Source organism: Daphnia pulicaria, chromosome 1 (assembly GCF_021234035.1).
Source record: "Daphnia pulicaria isolate SC F1-1A chromosome 1, SC_F0-13Bv2, whole genome shotgun sequence".
In the NCBI taxonomy this organism is placed as follows: domain Eukaryota; kingdom Metazoa; phylum Arthropoda; class Branchiopoda; order Diplostraca; family Daphniidae; genus Daphnia; species Daphnia pulicaria.
The window spans coordinates 35,843,108-35,852,731 of NC_060913.1; positions in this window are offsets into that span (position 1 = coordinate 35,843,108).

Genomic DNA, 9,624 nt, shown 5'->3' on the forward strand with positions numbered 1-9,624 from the left:
ATAATGATAACCTTCGCAGCATATGCGGTGACAGTATGGATATTTTAGGAGTATACAAATTAAATATTAGCTTAGATAACAACGCCGAAATAGTAGAGCAGAAATTTTACGTGGTACCCCAATTCACAGAAACGTGTACATTAGGCATCGATTTTATTACGGAAAATGCGCTTGTCCTTGACGGAGAAACCCGTCGGGTGAACTATAAAATAAAAGGGAGAACTTATTCGCTTATAGCAGATACTGGAAATTCAAATTACGCCTACTCGCCCCTTATTCAACTATTGAATGCTACTGTAGCAAACCCTATTAATAAAGGGGAAATTATTGCAGTTAAAGTTGAAACACCTGTATCCAAAGTAAAAATCGATGACGTAAATTCAGAAATGTATAGAAATAAAATAGACAAACTGTTAGAATTTAATAAGGATGTAATTGCAGATAAATTGTGCGAATTAGGCCAAGCCAAGCTAAAGATAAATACCCTATACCAATCGTCGACGAAACAAAAGATTATTTATTAGGCGCTCGTTATTTCTCAACAATCGACCTGATCAGCGGGTATTGGCAGATAGAAATCGAGGAAGCCGACAAGCACAAAACAGCTTTTACAACTAGCCAGGGTCATTATGAATTTAATCGTATGCCATTCGGATTGACGAATGCACCAGCAACGTTTCAGCGTTTAATGAATAATTTATTACAACCAGTTATTCACAAATTTGCACTAGTTTACTTGGACGACGTAATTATTTATTCCAAAACGATCAACGAGCACATCAAACACATTCAATGCGTACTAAATCTGTTAAGGGAGGGAGGATTGAAAATTAAATTATCGAAATGTTTATTCTTGCAAAAAGCAGTAAAATATTTGGGACATATTATATCAGAAGATGGCTTGTGGCCAGATCCGAAGTTAACGGAAGCAATCAAAAACTATCCGACGCCAGAGAATAAGAATCACGTGAAAAGTTTTTTAGGATTATCAGGATATTATCGAAAGTTTATATGGGATTACGCGAATAAAGCGAGAGCTCTGACGATTTTAACGAGACAGAAAGAAGAATTTAGATGGGGCCCCGAAGAAGAAAATACGTTTAAATTTTTAAAAACTTGCTTGTTAGAAAATCCGATTTTACGCTTCCCAGATTTCAACCTCGAGTTCATTGTCCAAACAGACGCATCGGGATTCGCAGTAGGATCAGTTCTAGCGCAACGAAAAATTGTAAATGGAGAAAAAGTAGAATATGCCGTAGCATACGCATCGCAGCAATTAGATGAAACACAAGAAAAGTGGCACACGACAGATAAAGAAGCATATGCAATATATCACGCGTTGAAGACATTTTATCATTATCTGTACGGTACGAAATTTACAGTAGAAACCGATCACGAAGCATTAAAAGGATTCCCCAAAATAACAAACAACATGTAAAGAAAAGTAATTAGATGGGCTTTGTTTGCCAATGAGTTTGTTTTCCAAACAGTTTTTAGGCCTGGTGTAGCTAACCAAAATGCCAACGGACTAAGTAAAATACCAGAACAAAAGGAAACGGTAACAATGTCTGGCCAGACACAAACTATAAAAGCCTTAACAACAGAAATGTTTTTACAAGAACAGGAAAAAGATGAATTTTGTAAGAAAGCGAAGAAAAAGTATGTAAAAAGACAGCAACGACGAATCAAATTCATGGAAGAATATTTAGTAGCTGTAGCCGACGGGAAAGAATATGAAAAGGAACGTAACGAAAACGAAAACAACGAATACGAGGACGACCTCGACGAAGACGAAAAAATAAAAGAATTTCAGAATGGCTTAATCGGCACGGCCGACGGGAAAATATTGGTACCAGAATCATTAACAAGCAATCCACCACTCAACCGCACCAAATCCATGGACCCCCCTATTTTTTCCCATTCCGCTATGGGACTTAAAAATCTGAAATAATTCAAGAATATTCAGTTTTTTGCTCCGGATTCGCCTGTGTTTGCAGAATTTAAATATTCCCTGCCGTTCGGGAGATATTTTATGTTAAAGTTTGGGTTTTTTCAAATTTTAACAATTTTGGGGTGTCTTTGGCATCGCTTTTTGGTTAAATGCTACCCTTTAAAAAAAAAAAAATTCTCACAAAAGTTTGCTCGGCCATCCCTCAATACCAATCCAAAAGGAATTTACATTCCGGATTAGATTGGCCGAGTTATTCCAAATCTAGTAAAGTGTAATTTTGACAAGTTTCCCACCCAGCCTAGTCGCCATTTTTTATCACTCTCCCTCGCGTTCCTGGCGGATGACAGCCGAAGCTACGCTTTCTTGGCCTTCACTTTAGACCGGGGGACATACTGTGGGGCCCTTTCATATAGTCTAGTGGCCAGCAATATGAAGCCCGAGGTGCAGAGAACTCGTATGCTTCGGCTGTCATCCGCCAGGAACGCGAGGGAGAGTGATAAAAAATGGCGACTAGGCTGGGTGGGAAACTTGTCAAAATTACACTTTACTAGATTTGGAATAACTCGGCCAATCTAATCCGGAATGTAAATTCCTTTTGGATTGGTATTGAGGGATGGCCGAGCAAACTTTTGTGAGAATTTGTTTTTTTTTAAAGGGTAGCATTTAACCAAAAAGCGATGCCAAAGACACCCCAAAATTGTTAAAATTTGAAAAAACCCAAACTTTAACATAAAATATCTCCCGAACGGCAGGGAATATTTAAATTCTGCAAACACAGGCGAATCCGGAGTAAAAAACTGCATACTCCTGAATTATTTCAGATTTTTAAGTCCTATAGCGGAATGGGAAAAAATAGGGGGGTCCATGGATTTGGTGCGGTTGAGTGGTGGATTGCTTGTTAAGAGAAAAAATATTAATAAGATTTCATGATAGCCCATTTGCGGGGCATTTTGGTGTTAAAAAGACAACAGCGAGAATTCAAAGACGTTTTAAATGGCCATTAATGGTAAAAGAAATTAGAGATTATATTCGAAAATGCGAATTGTGCGCAAAACGAAAAGTCGGCGGAGACAACAAGTCTCCTTTGAATCCGATTCCTCCCCCAGATCACGTATGGCAATTTATGGCTATGGATATTGTAGGCCCATTGACCCCATCAGGACCCGAAAATCATACGTATATTTTAGTTGTGGGCGAATATTTAACTAGATACAGTACCTACCAGAAGTTTGGAAACGCGCGAGAGAAGCGGAGAGAAGCTTATGTAAAAAGCCGATTTTCACCGCGTTCCCAAAAAATCGGGTTTTTGACCAAAGGTGTTGAAATTTTTTTATGAAGTAGCCATAATGGTTGGCTACTTCCTGAATTTTTTTCAGATTTTTATATCTAAGGGGAGGACAGCTACAAATGGATCTAAAAGTTTGGAAACGCGCTGTAGAAGCGTATTAAAAAGTGGCTACTTTGCTGCTCTCTTATTAGGGAAAAAATAACCCTACAAAGACGCCAAAAAAAGCAAAATAAAGAGCTTCGTTAGTTCAATGACAAGTGTCATTTTCAAATTTTTTGAGTTTCATTTAATATGATGATTTTTAAATTGAAAATGAGATTTCTCATTTTTGCCAATTTCTCCCCTTCTATCCCACCACGCGGTGTTGTCGCGATTTCTCCATTGTTTCATTTTCGGAGGTGGGAAATTTTCGCCTTTGCTCTAGTAGGCGATATTTACCTTTCCTAAGAGAAGCCATTCGAACGTCGGCCTACCGCCCTCAGTGCGACGGTATGGTCGAGCGTGCAAATCGAACATTTGCCGATATAATTTCTTGTTACGCTAAAGATAACCCCCATACATGGACAGACTTTTTAGATGTAGCAGCTTTTGTTTTTAATACCGCAGTCCATTCGAGCACGGGTTATAGTCCTTTTTATTTAATGTACGGAAGAGAGGTGCGAGAGCTAGACGATTTAATGCCGCACGCGCGCAACCGGAATTTAACAGATATTAATATGATTTTCTCACAGCAATGGTACGATGCGATTAAAATAGCAAAAGATAGATTAATCGAAGCGAAAGAAAAACAGAAACATCACTATGATAGAACAGCAAAAAGAGTTGATTTTAAAATAGGCGACAGAATTTTATTTAAACAATTGGCCATCGTGCTGGAAAATTTAACATGCGCTGGGAAGGACCATATACAGTGGTGGAAAAGAAAAGCAACGTAAGTTATAGGATAGGATCAGATGACGGGAAGAAACGAATGGTAGTACATGCCGATCGCATGAAAAAATGCCAAGGCCGAGAAAGCCCTCAGGCGACTAACATTGTAGCACCCGGCAGAGTGACAAAGTCCAAAGCGCGAGTTGCCCCACCGCATAACGTAGTACAACATAGATATAATTTAAGAGAAAAAATCAAAGCACCACAGAGATATAGTAATTAATGTATTGAAATGTTTTAGATTGACAGTAAACTCGCGCTGGGACTGCTGTCGACACTCGCTTTTGCCGCGGTAACAGGAGTAAATATTACTATTTGCGACTGCAAAAATCCTAAAGCAATCGGCTTGCTGGACGCGGAGCTCCCATCGTTTTGTCAAGAAAAAAATACCATCCAACCGATTTTCAAAAAGTACCAATTTTTTATTAAGGAAGAACCTCATGCACATTGGGAGAGATATGTATGTAGAACATGGGCGAAAACTAAAAAGATAGTAGGATATTTCTTTAGATCTTACGATACAACATTTACAACTTTTTCTCGGCCAGTGGCTGAAAAAGAATGTTGGGAAATGGCCCAATATAATCGTTGCGTGAATAACATAATGGAAGGATCAGCGGATTCGTTCTCTTTCACCGCGTCACCAGAAGGCGACGGTGTGTGGATGCAAACAAAAGAATACAGTGTAATTTATTGCATGCTCCTAAAGATAATCATTCGAAAAGACTGCCTATATTGCCCAATCACTTCCCCTTTTGGTCTATTAACTAACAGCTCCGAAGTGTCTTTTGTTCGCCGCCATGACTCTGTCATAGTATGGGACGCAACAATGGCTAATATTTCAGGACAATGTAATTTAAGAGAATTAAAAAGTGGATCAGGATTTGTCTCTGCATATCTAAGAATTATCGCGCAAGATTGGACCCATATTTCAAATGCGGAAACTAAACTTTGCCTAGATAATAATTTGGAAGAAGTAAAATGCACTAGCCAGAAAACACAGGAATTTGTCTTAGACAAAAACGAACTTGCATTAAATCTTACGCACCTAGCGAAAGCGAAAAAGAATTGTTTGATGCCAATTTGGCTACGGATTAGTAAATATCATGGAAAAAACGCAGGGAAAGGAGATGGATAACATACGATATTTTTACGTCATATCAACGGATTGCGAATAAAGCAAGATTTCCACTGGAACAGCGAAACATTCGAATTAACAGCCTACATGCCCAATAGGCGGGAAGGTTGCTTAACAGCAATAAAAGGCAGCCAACCTACCCTAAAAAATTGTACACAAGAGAAAAATCAGAAATTGATATTTTGCCCACCCAAAATTCCTATCAAACGGAAGGCGGAAGATAGCCAGCCTCTTTTACTTCAACACCATCAGTATATGGAACGTCAGGCGACGACCCATGAAAATGTGTTGGAAAAAGAAATAAAGAAAATTTATTGTGGAAACCTTCAAGTGCGTAAATATACATTAATGCTACTAGCGGAGCAAAACGGCCTGTTAGCCGCCCGCGCAAACAAACTTCCTATGTGTCAGCGACTTAAAAATGATGGTAAATATTTTATGGTGCAACAATGTACGGCAATAAACATTTCAGTTGGAATGAAAGAAACGAGATGTGGCCCTGAGCCTATTTACAAAGACTTTACAGTAGTGAAACGAAGCGTCGCTCCGCAACAGCTGAAGATGCTGCAACCTGACGCCGTCCGGCGCCAGTAATATTATAACCACTTTAGAACTAGAGCCACCCATAAATTGTATGTTAATGTGTTAGTTCCCATAGTGTTAGGCCTACCCCAGAATAATATTGACAAGTGATCGTTTCGCACGTCAACGTATTTGGGGGTACCCTTTACACAGGACGATTATTAGTGAATAATGTGCCTTTGTCGCTGGACCAGATGGGCCCAGCTGTATGCAAAGTTTCGTCGCAAATGTGCGACGAACAGTTAGTTAGTCTCGTTCGACTCTCCGATAAGTTCGTAGAGCTCTACCTAATTTCTGATTAGCTAGTTACTTATCGACTCCTTTCGCTTTCCCCATTCTTCTTTCAGTTAACCCAGTTCAGTGCCAATTACGAGTTATCTTTCCCATTTCTATTTCCCTACCTCCGTGTCTGTTTGTGTGCGCATTTTGCGCTTGCTGTGTCGTGTGTGTACGCACGCCTGCCGTCGTGAGATTATCATCTGTGTATTCTTTTGTGCCGTGTTCTCACTCTACTTCCTTTTCCTTTCCGTGTCAACCGCTTCCGGCAATATCGGTATCCGCGTTTAACTCTTTGTCTCGTTTATGTACTCTTAGCTTAGCAATCCAGAATACATTCAGCAATTGTGGGTTGCCCCGAGTGTTATTTATTCGCTTGTGTTATTGGTACGACCCGATCTCCGCGAGATGGAGTGGTCGTTACATAGTGGTGGCAGCGGTTTTTGAACTCTCCCACAATGGTTGATGCTGAAATATTCGGAGCTAAGCCTAAGATTTCCCGCACGCCTACCACCTCTTTTTCAAACCCCGCTTATGAACACCTCGCTACCGAATCTGATTTGCCCAACCCATCGTTGTTAGGCGACAATTTATTTGCCGAGTCTGTCCCCGTTATATCTCCCCGTAATTCAGCACAGGCCGCATAGCCAACCACAGATCTTTTCACAGAGCGCTACGGCGATATTGACGTCCGTTACGCTGCTGAATTTCCCACAGTCGCCAAAAATCCTATAACTAAAGCTAAAAATAGCATCTCGAGTAGACTACGTTCAAATCCGACCTATAAATTAGTTGATCAATTAGACAAAACCCCGCTGCGTAAATCTTGGTTTAAAAATAAAAGCAATCAGAGTGAGAAATCAGCCGCACAGTCTTTTCTCACGCGTTTAGTGTCACGTCTATCACCAACTCTGTCGTCATTTAGTAGCACACCTGTCGGCCGCCTTTCACAGTCGTTTACAAATTACCTTGATAAACGCTCCGCGGATGGGAAATCAAGTCGACGAGCAAATTCTCCGCTTATACCTCGACGTGAAAGAACCTTCGAACAAAATCCTCCCGGATTTGACCAGCCAATTTCCGTTTCTGAATCTTGCATTGCACACGCTGAAAGAGAGACGGAACGATTTCCAATCGGGGGAACGAAAAATTTGGAAACAGCTTCGTTTTACACACTACAGTGCCTGACCCATCCAGTGGAGAGCCAAACCACCCCGCTGACACCTATTATATCGAAGAAGAGCAAGACGATATTGCAGGAGACGAAGGAGATTTTTCTTACATACACGAGGAGGATCCTGACATTCCAGCTAGGGCAATATCTGAGCTTGCGCACTCTCGAAGAGTACGTTCCAAGTCCACCAGCCGAATTTTTGGGTTTCGTCAAGCGGGCAGATATAGCATATCGGGACGAAAGCGGGGACTATCACGAATTCTTACTAAATCAAATCGTGTTCATGTTCGATTTCTTACACGAAACATTCGACACATTTCAGAAGATATTTCTCGAGAACACACAGACTCTGATTCAGTTTCTGAAGAAGCTCCACAAAATCCAATCGATCAACAACTTTCAGCCGGAATTAATACGCCATACCGACTCGACAATCTCCCAAGAATCAACTGGCCGTGCGACAGAGAGGAGGTAGACAACAACAAAACACTACTGGCAAAGACGAAACGGGATCTTCAAATCGTCCTCGATTTCCTCCAAGCACCACCCCCACCGCGCCCATCACAAATAGTACGCCAGGAAGCAACCCCGTGCCACGCCCACTCCCAAACCCGCAGGGCCCAAAGATACCGCCAACCCCGCAGGCACCTTCCAGACGACCGAGTAAGGGAAGGACCGTCTCATTTCCAATCTTTCCGCCAATCAACCCCACTCAGACAAGTACACTATCCGGCAGTCGAAGACGACACTCGCCACAACCTCCTCCACATCAACGAACGGTTCAACCACGTCGTACGATTTTAAAAGTTTTGAAGCCAACTAAACCGTTGACGCCAACTATACCGTTGAAGCCAACTATACCATTGACGCCAACTATACCGTTGACGCCAACTATATCGTGGAAGCCAACTATACCGTTGACGCCAACTATACCGTTGAAGCCAACTAAACCATTGACGCCAACTATACCGTGGAAGCCAACTAAACCATTGACGCCAACTATACCGTTGAAGTCAACCACACTATTGACGTCAACCATACCTTTGACATCGACTACGAGCGCACTAGCGGGGAAAATGGCAACTAATAATTTACAGTCCTCCGCGTACCCAGCCCTTGCAGATTTTCAAAGGGACCTTCACATAAGGGCTAATTTACAGTCCTTACCGTCTTTTACTGGAAATCCACTTTCACGATTCGACACATGGTTAGAATCGTTTGAGTCAATTATATCTCGCTCAGATTTGTCAGAAGATGGCGTAATACTAGAATTACAAGGGAAACTAACCGATAAGGCACATAAAGTAATTAAATACATCGTTGCCAAACATCAAAATGATTACGACTCAATTAGGGAAAAACTTATTGGCCACTTTCATGGGGACGAAACGGTCGAGAAATACCTCAAGAATTTTAAAAAAAAGCTCACAGAAAACCAGGCGAAAAAATTTATGATTTTGCAATTAGATTACAAGAAATTTTTAAACATGCATATCCCGACGTATACACTGAGGACTCATTCAAAGTTATTTTAAAACAAAAATTCATTGACGGATTGGATGAAAAATTACAATTTAAAGTTAAATATAAGGAATTTGATACTTTTGACGAGCTAGTAGCAGCAACAAGAAAATATTTAGCACGAATGGAGGCCATAGAAAACACTAGAGAAAAACACGAATTCGTGAACGCTATCAATCAGACGAGCGAGTCACATAATTTAGAGCTGCAGGAAATGAAACAAATGATTGAGAAACAGAATGAAACTGTCAACGCAATTGCCTCAGGGTTCAGACAAGATAACAGACAGCCAGTAAATACGACCGATACTAACTCATTCTCCGCGTGCTTACAAGAACTAACGAAGGCAGTCAACATTCTACTTTGCCGTGAGAGGAAGTCTTCTGACCCCCCTATCCAGCAACAACAACAAAAAAGCCGTATCGTTTCCTACCCTTCAGCAAAATTTTTCTAACACCAATAATAACCCGCAGCAACCCTTTCAGCCTGCTACACAAAACACAGCAAGTAATTACCAATTCTCATACAATAAGCCCGCTGGACAGCAATTCTATGCACCGCCCTCTCAACCCCATTTCAAACCCCGCCCACCGCAGGTAGTCTGTGAATACTGCAACTATCGAGGCCACGTCAAAGATGAATGCAGGAAACTTAAACGCGACACACTAGATGGCGCCAGACCACCCGTATGTTATGCTTGCAGAGAAATTAGCCACAGATCGTATCAATGCCCGAATCCTCCTCCATCGCAATGGCCTAATAAA